Here is a 16,052-nt window from a genome sequence, read left to right as displayed (position 1 = left end):
TTCGATCTAACCACTGGTATCTGAGGGGTTTCCTTGTTCCTCTAACAACAGAACATTTCATCAACTAGACTGGAAATCTGCAGATCTGACTCTCATAATTGAGTAGTACGATGACGTCTCTTTCAAGCCCATGAAAGTACATTCATGATTATTATAGAACTGGAAAAGATTATGAATTTCTTAACAGTGCTATCATAATTACAGACTGAAATGACAGAATGAAGCCCTGATTTGCTGATTAGGGATGAAATCTGATGAAATGGTGGTCTGTGGCCCAGCGTGGACACACTGTATCTGCTCTGTTTATGTTTCTGGCAATAAATTATTTTATGTCAAATCTATTTCTAACTGGAATATGTGGTGAAAAGGGAACAGAGTGGTAGAGTTGACAATGAAAAAAACAACAGCTGCTCACTAGGTGGCAGTAAGAAATAAGACACCATTCTGGCCAGTTCCAGTATACTGTATAGCTACAGCTCTGGTAAAACACTGTCTGCTGTGTTTCCCCTATTCCCCTAGTATTTCAATTTCATTTCCCAAATGACAAACTCTTCAGTGCACCCCCTCTTTTTAAGTATCGCCTCCCTCCTGAGTTTTCTTTCTATCTGATTTAACCCGCGGGATGTCTGGCGGATTGATGTCAGCCTTGTTTCAGCCAACACAGATACCAGTAAAAACGCTGATGATGGCAGCTAACTGGCATCAATTCAGTTCACTATGTTTGCAAAAATAATAACCATCAAAATGTCTTTTTCCCAGTGAGGGCCTCTTTGTAGATCACATTGCTCTATATCAGGCCTATTCAACTGGCGGCCCATGGACCGAATCCGGCCTCAATCCGACCCTTTGATCATAAAAAATAATAATAATAATAATAATTTCTTCCAATAAGAGAGTTTATTCCTGTTCATCAACGTTACCACTCACACTATTGACCCTTTTACAGACTGTTAAAAGAAATATCAATGTGCTTTCATTTAAATAAACTGCACACATGATAAATTAATGTGTGTTTACATTGTTATATTATTAGAATATCATAATTTTATTAGTAGTCCAATCATTAGTTATGTCTTATTTTGTTAGAACGTTTTAACCCAGGCTGTTTAAGCAGAGGGGATTTATGAGAGTCAAACTGAACAAAAACAGATGTTAACATTGTGTTTATTAAAACAACCTACTAAAATTAAAAAGGTGTGCTGTTTTCACATTTAAATGTGTAGTTTTGCAGACTAGACAGGAAATGTAAATCTGTCCCTTCTATAATAATAACTGAATAGACCTGCTGCTCTATATGAACGGCCCTGCCTCGCTCTCAGACAACACAGTCATAGTCTTCTTCATGTGCAGCATTTTCTCAAGTCATACAACTATAAAGTCCTTTAGTCATTTAATCTTTTCTCCAGTTCAAGTCTTCACATATCGTAGCTGATTTATTTTAATCTGACTCCTCACAGAGAACAGTATAACACCACCGAGCCAGAAACTGATATCTGAGTCTGGATATGTATATACATATATATATATGTATGACGGTGAGCAACCTTAACATCATCATCTGTCCTCTGACACCACTATACTACAGTATGTAAGCTATATGTGTAAACTCTAATACAGTATGTAAGCTATATGTGTAAACTCTAATACAGTATGTCAGCTATATGTATAAACTATACTACAGTATGTCAGCTATATGTGTAAACTATACTACAGTATGTCAGCTATGTGTGTAAACTCTACTACAGTATGTAAGCTATATGTGTAAACTCTACTACAGTATGTAAGCTATATGTGTAAACTCTACTACAGTATGTAAGCTATATATGTGTAAACTGTACTACAGATATATGTGTGAACTCTACTACAGAATGTAAGCTATATGTGTAAACTCTACTACAGTATGTAAGCTATATGTGTAAACTCTACTACAGATATATGTGTAAACTCTACTACAGTATGTAAGCTATATGTGTAAACTCTACTACAGATATATGTGTAAATTCTACTACAGATATATGTGTAAACTCTACTACGTATACATCCTGACCAGCAGGAGACTCTCTAGTGTGCACTTCATATTCACTCTATTAATCTGCTGGTTGTGGTTTTAAATATAACACAGGCAATGTATATGTGTGTGTGTGTGTGTGTGTGTGTGTGTGTGTGTGTGTGTGTGTGTGTGTTTGTGTGTGTGTGTGTGTGAAATCTCTAATGCCTCTAAAAAGCCCTTTAGCGTGATATATGGTCATGGCATTAAAACTGAAATGAGTGTGTGTGTGTGTGTGTGTGTGTGTGTGTGCGTGTGTGTGTGTGTGTGATATGAAACCACACATCACACAATCACATGATCACGGCTGGTTGAAACGAGCTGGAGAGATAAATGCTGCTGCATGCTGACATATCCTTATGGTTGGGAGATAATGAGAATTATTAAATGACTCATGTTTCTCTGCCCTCTGTGCTTCTCTGGAACTCTGATTCTTTTTACTGAATCGAGTTGTCAATACTGAACATTTCTTTCTGGAAGCTATTTTTACCATTGAAGCTCAGTTATTACTGTATGTCCCCCGCTCAGTCAGGACGATAAGACACCGACACTGTGCTCTTGTTATCTCAGGGTTAATGGACCACTTCACTTCCAGCACACTCAGACAATACACAGGACCTCCACTAGATTGCTTTGTTAACTTAAATCTGCCTGGCAGAGGGAGGATGGGCTGAGGTCCAAGTCATTGAAGGAGATATACTGTATGTACTGTAGCCGTCCAATGCTTTTAATGAAATTACAGAGCAGGATGTGCTGTGAATGGGTTCACAGGGCTGTTAAACAGTGGCAGACTGAGGCAGTAGACCCGGTTCTAACAATAGAGAGCTGGGCAGTGGTGTAAAAATCGACACTGTGGCCCAGAAGCTGTCAGGGGCCCAAAAATAGCATTCCTACACCGTGTCCACTCTTTATCTGTTATATACAGTACATTTCTGTTACATCATGTAGACAAACCACGTAGGCCCTAATCCACCCTGTACCTATCAGCTGTGGGCTGGAGATAAGACTGGAGACTTAGTGCTGTGCTGCACCGTGCATGTTAGTAGTGATAAACCTACAGCAAATTCTCAATAATCAACAAGATGCGGCTGTGGCTCAGAGGTAAGGCGGGTTGTCCATCAATCGGAGGGTCGGCGGTCACATGTTGAAGTTTCCTTGAGCAAGATACTGAACCCCAAACTGCTCCTGTAGACTGAGCCATCGGTGTGTGAATGAGTATTTAGATTAGATCCTGATGGACAGGTTGGCTCCTTGCATGGCAGCCTCTGACATCAGTGTGTGAATGTGTGTGTGAATGGGTGAATGCTGACATCAGTGTATGAATGTGTGTGTGAATGGGTGAATGCTGACATGTAGTGTAAAGAGCTTTGAGTGGTCGAAGACTAGAAAGGAGCTACAGTATATAAAGTCCATTTACCATCAATAATGTGCAGCTCCCCTCTGCTTGTGTTCCAGCTGTTTTGTCTTGGTGAACTCTCACCTCTGTCACAGTTTTGCGGCCACAGCAGCAGTATTTGGTGGCAGCAGCAGTATTTGGTAGCAGCAGCAGCAGCAGCAGCAGCAGCAGCATTTGGTGGCAGCAGCATTATTTGGTAGCAGCAGTATTTGATAGCAGCAGTATTTGGTAGCAGCAGCAGTATTTGGTAGCAGCAGCAGTATTCGGTAGCAGCAGCAGTATTAGGTGGTAGCAGCAGTATTTGGTAGCAGCAGCAGTATTTGGTAGCAGCAGCAGCAGTATTCGGTAGCAGCAGCAGTATTCGGTAGCAGCAGCAGTATTTGGTAGCAGTAGCAGCAGTATTCGGACGCAGCAACACTATTTGGTAGCACCAGTATTTGGTGGTACCAGCAGTATTTGGTAGCAGCAGCAGTATTTGGTGGTAGCAGCAGTATTTGGTAGCAGCAGCAGTATTGGGTGGTAGCAGCAGTATTTGGTAGCAGCAGCAGTATTTGGCAGCAGCAGTATTTGGTAGCAGCAGTATTTGGTAGCAGCAGCAGTATTTGGTAGCAGCAGTATTTGGCAGCAGCAGTATTTGGCAGCAGCAGTATTTGGTGGCAGCAGCAGTATTTGGTAGCAGCAGTACTTGGTGGTAGCAGCAGTATTTGGTTGCAGCAGCAGTATTTGGTAGCAGCAGCAGTATTAGGTGGTAGCAACAGTATTTGGTAGCAGCAGCAGTATTTGGTAGCAGCAGTATTTGGCAGCAGCAGCAGTATTTGGTAGCAGCAGTATTTGGCAGCAGCAGTATTTGGTAGCAGCAGCAGTATTTGGCATCAGCAGTATTTGGTAGCAGCAGTATTTGGTGGCAGCAGTAGTATTTGGTAGCAGCAGTACTTGGTGGTAGCAGCAGTATTTGGTTGCAGCAGCAGTATTTGGTAGCAGCAGCAGTATTAGGTGGTAGCAGCAGTATTTGGAAGCAGCAGCAGTATTTGGTAGCAGCAGTATTTGGCAGCAGCAGTATTTGGTAGCAGCAGCAGTATTAGGTGGTAGCAGCAGTATTTGGCAGCAGCAGCAGCAGCAGTATTTGGTAGCAGCAGTATTTGATAGCAGCAGTATTTGGTAGCAGCAGCAGTATTTGGTAGCAGCAGCAGTATTCGGTAGCAGCAGCAGTATTAGGTGGTAGCAGCAGCAGCAGTATTCGGTAGCAGCAGCAGTATTCGGTAGCAGCAGCAGTATTTGATAGCAGTAGCAGCAGTATTCGGACGCAGCAACACTATTTGGTAGCACCAGTATTTGGTGGTACCAGCAGTATTTGGTAGCAGCAGCAGTATTTGGTGGTAGCAGCAGTATTTGGTAGCAGCAGCAGTATTGGGTGGTAGCAGCAGTATTTGGTAGCAGCAGCAGTATTTGGCAGCAGCAGTATTTGGTAGCAGCAGTATTTGGTAGCAGCAGCAGTATTTGGTAGAAGCAGTATTTGGCAGCAGCAGTATTTGGTAGCAGCAGCAGTATTTGGCAGCAGCAGTATTTGGTAGCAGCAGTATTTGGTGGCAGCAGCAGTATTTGGTAGCAGCAGTACTTGGTGGTAGCAGCAGTATTTGGTTGCAGCAGCAGTATTTGGTAGCAGCAGCAGTATTAGGTGGTAGCAGCAGTATTTGGCAGCAGCAGCAGTATTTGGTAGCAGCAGTATTTGGCAGCAGCAGTATTTGGTAGCAGCAGCAGTATTTGGCATCAGCAGTATTTGGTAGCAGCAGTATTTGGTGGCAGCAGTAGTATTTGGTAGCAGCAGTACTTGGTGGTAGCAGCAGTATTTGGTTGCAGCAGCAGTATTTGGTAGCAGCAGCAGTATTAGGTGGTAGCAGCAGTATTTGGAAGCAGCAGCAGTATTTGGTAGCAGCAGTATTTGGCAGCAGCAGTATTTGGTAGCATCAGCAGTATTAGGTGGTAGCAGCAGTATTTGGAAGCAGCAGCAGTATTTGGTAGCAGCAGTATTTGGCAGCAGCAGTATTTGGTAGCATCAGCAGTATTAGGTGGTAGCAGCAGTATTTGGCAGCAGCAGCAGCAGCAGTATTTGGTAGCAGCAGTATTTATCAGCAGCAGTATTTGGTAGCAGCAGTACTTGGTGGTAGCAGCAGTATTTGTCAGCAGTAGTATTTGGTAGCAGCAGCACTGCAATACCGGGTCGATGCGTGGAGTGAATGGAGCAAGCCCCTTTTTCAGCTCCTGATGCTAAAAATCCGTTTAATATGTTGTCCCCTTATAGAGGACATATCAGATATTAAACTGATAAGAACAGATACTACACTTGATCTTAGCCAAAAGGCCGAGAAGCGATGACCTCCAACTGTTTGCTGCCCGACCCCAGCTCCATGCACAGTTGTCACTTGTTGTGGTGCAGTACTTTTTATTTGGGCAAAACCATGGCTGCTGCTTAGCAGCCCCGCCCAAGCCCTTCATGGTGAAGCAGCTAAATCTAGCTGAAGACAGCTTTTTTGTCTTTCACAAATGCACAAGGCTCAGCCAAACGGCAAAGCCTGCTAAAAATAGGTTTAACTCATTGGTGTCCCTCTCCACGGAAGTCTTTAGTAAAAGGCGAAAGACTTGTACGTTATGAAGAGAAACCAGAGTAAGTACAGCCCTATCTCGAGAGCAGTCCAAGACACTAGGTGTCCCAGTCAATGCGGTCACGGTAAGCCTCACTTGGCGTGCCACGTTCCAAATCCGAGGCCACACCCATTCCCCCACTGTCACGGTGGCAATATTCCGTCTGGCCTGTTTTTTTTTTTCTGCCAATCAAAAGTGCAAGTCTAGCTGCATCTTTTTGAGGCTTTGTCTTGCTGCCGATTCGACGCTGCACTTTTCCCCCAGTTGTCACGGCTTATAGAGCCATTTCTGACTGAGACCCCCCAATGACGTTCTATATGGAACCTCAGTGAGGAGTCAACAGAGCCTTTTTTAGCCACGACTCCAGGCAGCAAAGACCACCATCCACTGTGACTCACGTGTCTTTCAGTGCAGTGTCAAATTTGGTGGTAGCAGCAGTATTTGTCAGCAGCAGTATTTGGTAGCAGCAGTACTTGGTGGTAGCAGCAGTATTTGGCAGCAGCAGTATTTGGTAGCAGCAGTATTTGGCAGCAGCATTATTTGGTAGCAGTAGCAGCAGCAGCAGTATTTGGTAGCAGCAGCAGTATTTGGCAGCAGCAGTATTTGGCAGCAGCAGTATTTGGTAGCAGTAGCAGCAGGAGCAGTATTTGGTAGCAGCAGCAGTATTTGGCAGCAGCAGTATTTGGTAGCAGCGTGCACTCTCTTCACTACCGGCTCAGCCTCAGACTAGCTGCTGGTGAACATATGGAGCATTTAAGAAAGAGATATTTCCCTCAGGAGCTGGTGGAGACCAAACACAACTTCCAATGAATGATAAAGCTGCTCTGTAACAGCTTGACGTGTGAATAAGCATATTGCATATTATATTCATACTACATACTGAACTCACAGAGGACTTCGGATGTCTTTTGAAGCGGATGCTGCTGATTCCCTAAGCGTGTCCCTCCGATGTGGACCCGCCTGGGATTGGTTGACCTGGACAGATGGAAATATGTATAACAGAGAAAATAACCCTCACAAAATACATTTACAGAGACCCAGAAGAAAGTAGCAACGAGCACGTCTCCAGATCTTGAACAGTATCAGGTACCAGGTAGTGATAAGAACAGAAGAAACACTCACAGATAAAGAGTCTGTCTGAGTTTATTCTGGCTGTTTCAGCTATAAGCTTGTCACAGCCCGGCTCTAGAACTGTGACAAAAACGGGAGACACGGGTATACTGAATAAATAAAGTGATTTATTAACCAAAAACGATTTAAAAAGTCAAACGAATGTATGGGAGGAATCTGTAGAGTCAGTAGTGTAGGGAGTGGATGTGTGAAAATGTGCTGCATGGATGTTGTGCTGTAAAGACAAAGAACCGAAAACCATGTAACAAAGGTAAAATGTGCAAGGAGGTCTGCCAGACACAGACCGCTGCATGCTCTGGCTTTTATATAGGGAGCACACTGGGCCCAGGTATGTCCCATGCTGCTGATTAGCCTCATCAGGTCTGCAGCCCTGATGAGAGAAAGCAAACACAGAAGAAGATCCACAGAGGGGCCATCACCCCACCTTCCTAGAGCAGGAAAGTGGAAGACCAGTATGGGAAGCAGTACAGCAAAACATTAACATGGGCCTGCAGCATCAGCCACCAAAAAACAGTGGAAACAGTGGAGTTTTAGCTTGTGGAGCAACGTCAGACTTACGGTTATGGTGATTAATTTTGTCATGATGAGGCTTACTGAACTTAGTCGTCCGTGCTTTGCTCACAGTCCGCATAACAGGAGCTGAGGACATCACAGGACACGACTGAAAACATTCAGGCTGTCCTTAAAAACAAGAGGACGTCAGCACAGGTGGTGGAGGAACATCAGCCCAGACCCGATTACCAGGCAGACCATTTCCCAGAATGACAGCTATGGCCTCAATCGGCAGCGCAGGCCGCGCACCCATTCTAACCTCACCCCTCACAAGCTCACAGTCAAGCATCAACTTATGTAGAGGAACTGAAAACACTTCCATCCCCATACCACGGACCGAGACAAAGACACCAGTATTACTCTCCTGAGAGAACGGCAGAACTGAGCCCAAAACAAAGGAATCCAAGGAACCAGTACCCCTCAAAATTTTAACTGGCACTCATGCAGGACACCCTACCAAAGACAAAAACCCAGCAGACACAAACGGAAGGTAATCTGAAACTTTACCCTGAGTACTTGCTTTCACATCTACCCGGCTGCAAGACAAAGCAGAACTCGTCACAGTGCGAATAGATGCGGCCATCGCGGTAGATCTAACACTCACATCCCTATTATGCTTGTTCTTTACCCTTAGTGCAGGACATTCAGCTTTTCAGTGCCCCTTTTCCTTACAATAATTACATACTTCAGTATCAGATTGTACCCCTGGCAACCGTTCTGGCCTAGCAGCCCAGTCATCTGACAAAAGTTAAGCCAGGACTTAAACCAGCAACACCAGGAGCAGACAACTCAGCTAAACCTGGAACAGACCTGACAGGATGCGCCATCATTTTGAAAACACCATCCTCAAACAAGTTAGCCTTCAAAATTGATTTAATGTTCTCTTTCATTCGTTTGTCACCAACGTCCGTTTCAAAATGCTCTGCAATTTTCAACAGCTGCTCTCGACTACAATGCTCCAAAACCTCCTCTGATGGGGCTTTTAGAAAATCCTCACCCGCCATACCCAAACAAGCAGACTTGATACGTGTAACAGACCGCTGCTATGTGTAGTAGACCGTTGCTACATATAGCAGACCGTTGCTACGTATAGCAGACCGTTGCTACGTATAGCAGACCGTTGCTACGTATAGCAGACCATTGCTACGTGTAGTAGACCGTTGCTACATATAGCAGACTGTTGCTACGTATAGCAGACCGTTGCTGCGTGTAACAGGCCATTGCTACGTATAACAGACCGTTGCTATGTATAGCAGACTGTTGTTACGTATAACAGACTGTTGCTACGTATAACAGACCGTTGCTAGTTATAGCAGACCGTTGCTATGTATAGCAGACCGTTGCTAGGAATAGCAGACCATTGCTAGGTATAACAGACCTCTGCTACGTATAACAGACCGTTGCTAGGTATAGCAGACCGTTGCTAGATATAGCAGACCATTGCTAGGTATAACAGACCGCTGCCACGTATAACAGACCGTTGCTAGATATAGCAGACCGTTGCGACCGTACATTATCCCTTACTTCTTAACTCCAAGTAGAGTTTACTTGAAATATCATCTGTAAAATCTACTCAGAATTCCTGTGTGTAAATTGTTACCTAGCTTTTTCTAAGTACATTTCACTCCACATTTTTTCAGCATATATACCTTTTGTGCCAATACAAAAATTGAGCATAATAATGTGTTGTGGTTGAGTGTGTCGCCATTCTTTAATTTGTATGGTATGGCTCTTGTCATATTGTCATATTTTTGCGGTCTTGGTCTCTCTAGATATTCTGTACTGTGTTGCTGGTTGGTTCTGACGGTTGTTCTTGTGAGTCTGGTGTCCTGGCGGTTCATCCCCAGATGAATCCTATCATGTAATCATGTCGTCTCTTTCCTGATTGGTGTCTGAGCCTCACCTGGATGTTTAAAGCTGACACACAAGGACTCAGATGTGAGCTAACACTCACAGACATGCACACACACGCACACACACAGTATATGTGCAATATATTTCCACATTAGTATTTATGCAGTGTTTACTTGGGAGGCAGGCGTAAGCCATGAAAAATTAAATCACCTCCAGCAGATTCATGACATCCTTTAAGATATTTTGCAGTAATCGGACGGGGAAGTTGAAGATAAATGACCCATATAGCTCCATCAGCAGCCCAGAGTGGTTCCATGAATACTGATGGCTCATATCAGGAAAGCAGGTGGCTGCAGTCCAAATATTGATTTCATTTCTCGATCTACTGATTAGAGGTAAAAAAGTGTGATTAGCAAGAGACTGACGTGAGCTTATTTACTGTCATCGATTCTCATGACAGCCATGCAGTTGGAATCAATGAGGCTTCTATGAGCACCGCAAAGCTCCTTAAATCAGCCGGCGCTGCTCAGGAATTATTAATGATGTCATTTGTCTCGTCTTCAGCGATATTTGACGGAAAACCCATTCTACATATTGTAAGCACCCCCAGAGAACCAGGCCGGTTCTATTGTTAGAGTTACTTATGGTCCCTCTGAAGAGGAGATATGGGAAAACGCCTCAAGGGCAAAATAAAATAAAGGCAAATTACATCTGCTATAGAGGTCTTACCTCAATGCAGCGTGGAACGAAGGGGAGTTTTAGTTCCCAGGCAACAGAGCAAGATGAATAAAAGGCCATCCAATTTCTATGATTGAGTGGGACAGGCCAGTGATGAAGCTCCCACTATTTCACACCAGAGGGGGGAAGAGGATGATGAAGAGGAGGCCGAGCCACTGTCTGTGCTGTAATGATGCAGAGAGAGAGGTTAGTGAGCAGCCTCTCACCACAGGAAGCTGTTAGAAACCTGCTCAGGACCTTTAGACCACCACACCACCTGTCCCCCTGCGCTGTGGTCTTTAGATTAAAACATGACACCACTTAGCTCATCACCAGAACACTGATTAATACAAGCATGCATTCAATTACACAGGTGGGACTGAGTCTCCCAGCACGCTCTTTCCCATTGTGCTTGTGGTGTGCTAATCATGTGGCCCTGCGGGGAGCAGACGTTGGCATTTTCAGGCCGATAGGATTGTGGGGAGGGAAAGTAAACAGAGGAAAGGGGGGTGGTAGGCAGGCAGGCGACAACACAAAAGACGATCTGAGAGAAAACGGAAATAAATAAAATGACGATAATCAGCGAAGCAATGATGCCAATCAGGAGCAGGGCACGCTTTTCATGCGCTTCTTATCATTGTGTCAGGGAAACATGTTGAAGGAAACAGGTTGTTTGTGGTCGGAGTCTGCAGAGGACGTCTGTCCTCATGATGACATCCTGTCAGACTCTCAGTCAGTGCTGCTGTATTCCTCTTATTCATGCCTGCTTTCCTCCAGGGAACAGATGAAGTGTGAATCCCCATGAGAGAAAACTCAACCACATGTTGCTGAGGTTGGATTAAAAGACACGTAGCGAAGCACTGAAATACATTTTCACATATCTGGTATTTGTACGATAAGGAGACGCAGAATAAACTCATCTTTTAGTGCAAAATGCACAGCAAACCCTGATATGTGACTTATGAAGAAGTCTGCTATATATGAACTGTGTGTGTGTCCATATAAAAACTGAGAATGCACTCAGCACTGAGAGCGGGTCTTGGACTTCAGCTGATTCAGAATTATTTCTGTTCAATGCGACAGACGGAGAACACTTGCTGTTCAGTTCAGAATCGAAGCACATTTTTCCTTTTCTTTTTTCAATCTTTAGGTTCATAATGTATATATGGTTAGGGTGTATAGAAAAATAATCCCCCTCAATCATCACTATGACCCAGAGGTGGGAGTAATTCACACATGTGCAAGTCACGAGCAAGTCTCAAACCTTAACCTTCAAGTCTCAAGCAAGTCCCAAGTCACTGTGGTAAATCAAGCAAGTCAAGTCGAGTCCCTGCTGTAAGTCAAGCAAGTCAAGTCACTGCTCAGGTCAAGCAAGTCACAAGTCAAGTGATACGAAATTCTGATGAACTAACCCAGTTTCCACATTTAAAATCAGTTCAAAGACAGTGGTCATGAAAAGATGACATACTTTACAGGGCTCATGGCGAGGCAAATTAAAATGCTCACAATGGCAAATAAAAAAAAAAGTTGCAAGTGAAGTGTCCCTTGAAAATATTGAGTTATGGATAAATTAATATTGTTAACAAAATCTGTATTCTTCATTCCTTCTCTCTTCCTTTTATTTCGATTTGGAGGCTGCTTTAATACTACTACTACTACTACTACTACTAATAAAAATAATAATAACAATAATAACAATAATAATAATAATAGTAATAATGATGATAATAATATTATTAATAATAATAATAATAATAATAATAATAATAGTAATAATGATGATAATAATATTAATAATAATAATAATAATAATGATGATAATAATAATAATAATAATAATAATAATAATAATAATAGCAAATGTTATGGGAATATCACGTATTCAAATGAAACGTTTACAAACCTCCTCTGATTATTAATTGTGCATTGGTAGGCTATAAACTATCCCTCAGCTATAAAACAACAAAGGCATACATTTCATTGCATCAGATACTTCTAGAAAAACATTTAACAACGAACTTGATCATCAGAAAATAACGCATCGTAATTATGAATGAAGCAATCTCTGCCGTGATAAAAATCAACACCTGGGCTGTAATCCCATCTGTCTGGTGCTGTGGCTAATCTACCTAAAGCCTGGTCACCATATCGAACACTATAGATTACTTTACATAACCTTAGCTAACGGGCTCAGAGTTCATTTAACTGTTGAAACCCGGAACATTTGAGTGTTTTAAAGATATTTGTCGGGACTCGGGACACATCAGCTTGAAACTGGGACTGTCCCGGACAAACCGGGACGTCTGGTCAGCGTAAACAACACACCAAAATACCATCACCCAGATTGATAACCTGTGAAATTGAGCACGCAGCTGTGTTAGCTAGTAACGTGCCCCCATAGTTTAACTGGTTATATGTCCCCGAATCAGTCCCCTGATTGTCTTTTACATTAACGATATGTCTTCTCAATAAAATGCATAATCGATTTGAAGCCAAGTCTAACGTAGCTTAAACTTAACGTTAGCTTTCTAGCTAACATTTGACCAGCCAATAAGTTAGCTAAAAAGACTCACGTAGCTTCTTTTCTTTGTGGGTTTGTGGTGACGGATGAAGTTGGATGTTGCGGTGGTCGTGTCACTGATTTTTGAGCCGCAGACCTCGCATACCGCTGTTCTCTTCTTACTACCGTCATCGACAACATCATTTTTGAATCCAAATTTTATGATTTTTGTACTAGGCCCCTCCATGACAGCTCGCTGCCTCCTGCGTTGGCCTCTGCTGCGTCCTAGTAGGTTGCCAGGTTTGCTCGCATTGTACTAGAAATCCCCCAATGTTTCAAAAACAAAACGGAACATCTCAATACCTAGAAAAATTAAAAATATTTAATAAAAAAAAAGTCAAGTCCTTTCGAGTCATCTGTCTCAAGTCTAAGTCAAGTCTCAAGTCATGAATACTGAGTCAAAGTCAAGTCGAGTCTTTTATCAATGTAAGTCAAGCAAGTCTCAAGTCCTCAAATTTGCGACTCGAGTCTGACTGGAGTCAAGTCAAGTGACTCGAGTCTCCCACCTCTGCTATGACCCACTAGCAGTGTCTGCAGAGACCCTGCACCCCTGGGCCCGGATGTCCTCTTTTCTTCTTCTGTTGCTGTGTGTTTCTGATTCGCTGATTTATTCTCACTAACGCCGCTCCCTCTCTTCAGTCACTCTATAGCTCGCTCCACTAACGCCGCTCCCTCTCTTCATTCACTCTAAAGCTCGCTACACTAACGCTGCTCCCTCTCTTCATTCACTCTATAGCTCGCTCCACAACGCCGCTCCATCTCTTTTTTTATTTTTTTAATTTATTTATTTATTTTTTATTTAAGGTTAAAGGAATACATACACATACTTGTAAAAGGGACATAAAGACAGCAACAACAACATATATAAAACAAAAAGAAGAAGAAAAAGAAAGGAACATAAAAAGAAAAGTAATAAATAAAAGTACTACCCGTTGTAATAGTGCAGTGTCAAGAGATAAGTTCATATTCATATACATACATATTCGTGTCTATATACATACATCCAACCTCATATATAGATACACACACACATACAGTATATACATATGTCTATATCCACACGCGCATATATATAGATATCCACTTAGACACATTTGCTTACACAGTTATCTATTCTATTTTACAGACCAAAAAAAAGGACATATTTACAGTACATCCCTTTAGTTGACCTTTTATCGACATTATTTATTAATTAATTTTGTTTAACTCCAATCCTCACCCTGACTCAAAATATCCCACCAACGCTCAAAAATGATATTCTGTTCTTTATTTCTATTAACATCCCTCTCAAGAACCCACTGATGTTTCAAAAACATTTTGAAACGTTCAGTGTTTAACTGCTGTCTTTTTATGAATTTGTTTGTTGTATCTATAAACTCTTTATCCTTCAATAGCTTCTGATTTAATTTCCAGTATCTTGGACCCCTATGAAACGTTGTGGTACAAATGCTCAAAGTTATAAGATGATGATCTGACCTAAATCTCTCTTTAATCTCGACTTTATTAATTTTTGGAGTCAATGAAAATGATGTTAAGAAATAATCTATTCTGCTAGCCTGATTTCCTCGTCTCCATGTATATCTTGTTTGCTTTGGATTTTGCAATCTCCATATGTCAATTAAATCGAGTGAGGTCATGATGCCAGAAATAGCATTATATGCTCTAGAATGGTAATTCTTAGTTTGTTTGCCTTTTCGATCCAGATCTACATCCAACACAGTGTTGTAGTCTCCTGTCATTATCACATTTTTATCATGTAGTTTTTTTTCTTGCAACATGTTGAATATATCTTGAAAGAAGAGTGGATCGTCAGAATTAGGTGCGTACAGATTTACTAATACAAATTCTAGGCTATCCACTAATATATCTTGTATAATATATCTACCTGCTTGATGTGTTATTGTATCTTTGACCACAATATCTACTTCCTTTTTATACATTATCATTACACCTTTAGAATTTGAGCATCCATGTGAAACGTATATGTTACCCCCCCACTCTGTTTTCCATTTAATCTCATCCAGTTGGGTAGAGTGAGTCTCTTGTAAACAAAATATATCATAGTTTTTATCCGTAAGCCAACTAAAAAAGTGTCCCCTTTTCTTCCTATCAGCTAAACCGTTACAGTTGAAGCTTGATATTACTAACTTGGACATATTTGATCTTCAGTGGATTCTATACTTTCGTGATTCTTGAAAAAAGAGGAAGGAAATAATAATAGTGACACCAAAACAACGGGAATGGGCTGAAAAAAAACAAAACATACAAAAGGCAAAAACAACTAAGGTAATATAATAAAGTAAATTTAAAAAATAAAATACAGAAAACAGAAGCACATAACATAGGATCATATTTGGATCCCTCGAGTAAACTGACGTAAGATTGGGATGCTCAGTCTGAGCTCGCCTTGCTTAATTATAAATTATAAATTATAAATGGGGCACCTTAAGTCTGATTGTCTTAATTGAAGGTGGTTCAAATAATGCAATTTGCTTTGCTACACTAAGCTATTCCCCGCTCCCCTCTTCTCATTGCCCATTCCTGGACACACCTACCAACCCCACTTCCCACCTTCACTTATTTCCTGTTTCCTCCATCCTCTGCTGATATATTTCCCATTGTCATATTTTTCTCCCTTTTTAAATAGCGTCTAAGAGAAACATTTTACTATAACAAAACATCCAATCCCAAAATATGAGAACAAAACTAAGAACAAAAAAACATCAATGCAGAAAAAAAAAATAAAAAAAAATTATTCCCTTTAAATAGGGATAAAAAAAATACAAGACCATTTCGCAATTCTATCAAAGAGAACGGAGGGTGTTTCTAGTAGTATACAATAACTTCAAATTCCACAAGCCAGATGTAAAGGGGTGAGGTAGCACAATGCAGAAGACTGGGCTCTAACAAATGCAGCCTACAGCACAAAAAAAGCTTGTATATACATACAGTATCTTGTGGAGGAAGATGGTTGAAGGGGGGGGGGGCTTTTAGGGTGAGGATCAGAATAACCCCTCCATGAATTTCCGAGCTTCATCAGGAGAATCAAACAGGAGGGTCTCTTTATTATGGGAGACCTTCAACTTGGCAGGATACATGAGAAAGTTCTATACTCCTTTTCCTCGTAGATCTTTCATGATAGGAGCAAAAGCCAC

General features: G+C 41.8%; 1 long non-coding RNA gene and 2 other non-coding genes across 3 annotated transcripts; all 3 read right to left on the bottom strand.

Annotated features, from left to right (window-relative positions):
* Positions 1-5,622: 5,622 nt before the first annotated feature.
* LOC141770281 (U2 spliceosomal RNA) lies at positions 5,623-5,814 on the bottom strand. Its single transcript, XR_012594508.1, has one exon. It is a non-coding gene; the product is annotated as a U2 spliceosomal RNA (small nuclear RNA).
* Positions 5,815-5,992: 178 nt separating this feature from the next.
* On the bottom strand, positions 5,993-6,109 carry LOC141770282 (U5 spliceosomal RNA). The gene has a single exon (XR_012594509.1). It is a non-coding gene; the product is annotated as a U5 spliceosomal RNA (small nuclear RNA).
* Positions 6,110-9,200: 3,091 nt separating this feature from the next.
* On the bottom strand, positions 9,201-13,243 carry LOC141770170 (uncharacterized). The gene is made up of 3 exons (XR_012594445.1): positions 12,911-13,243; positions 10,350-10,522; positions 9,201-9,683 (listed from the first exon to the last, which is right to left on the bottom strand). It is a non-coding gene; the product is annotated as an uncharacterized LOC141770170 (long non-coding RNA).
* Between the last annotated feature and the right edge of the window lie 2,809 nt (positions 13,244-16,052).

Source organism: Sebastes fasciatus, chromosome 6 (assembly GCF_043250625.1).
Source record: "Sebastes fasciatus isolate fSebFas1 chromosome 6, fSebFas1.pri, whole genome shotgun sequence".
Lineage (NCBI taxonomy): Eukaryota > Metazoa > Chordata > Actinopteri > Perciformes > Sebastidae > Sebastes > Sebastes fasciatus.
Note: the sequence above shows the minus strand (reverse complement) of the source record. Positions and strands in the feature narration are given on the sequence as shown.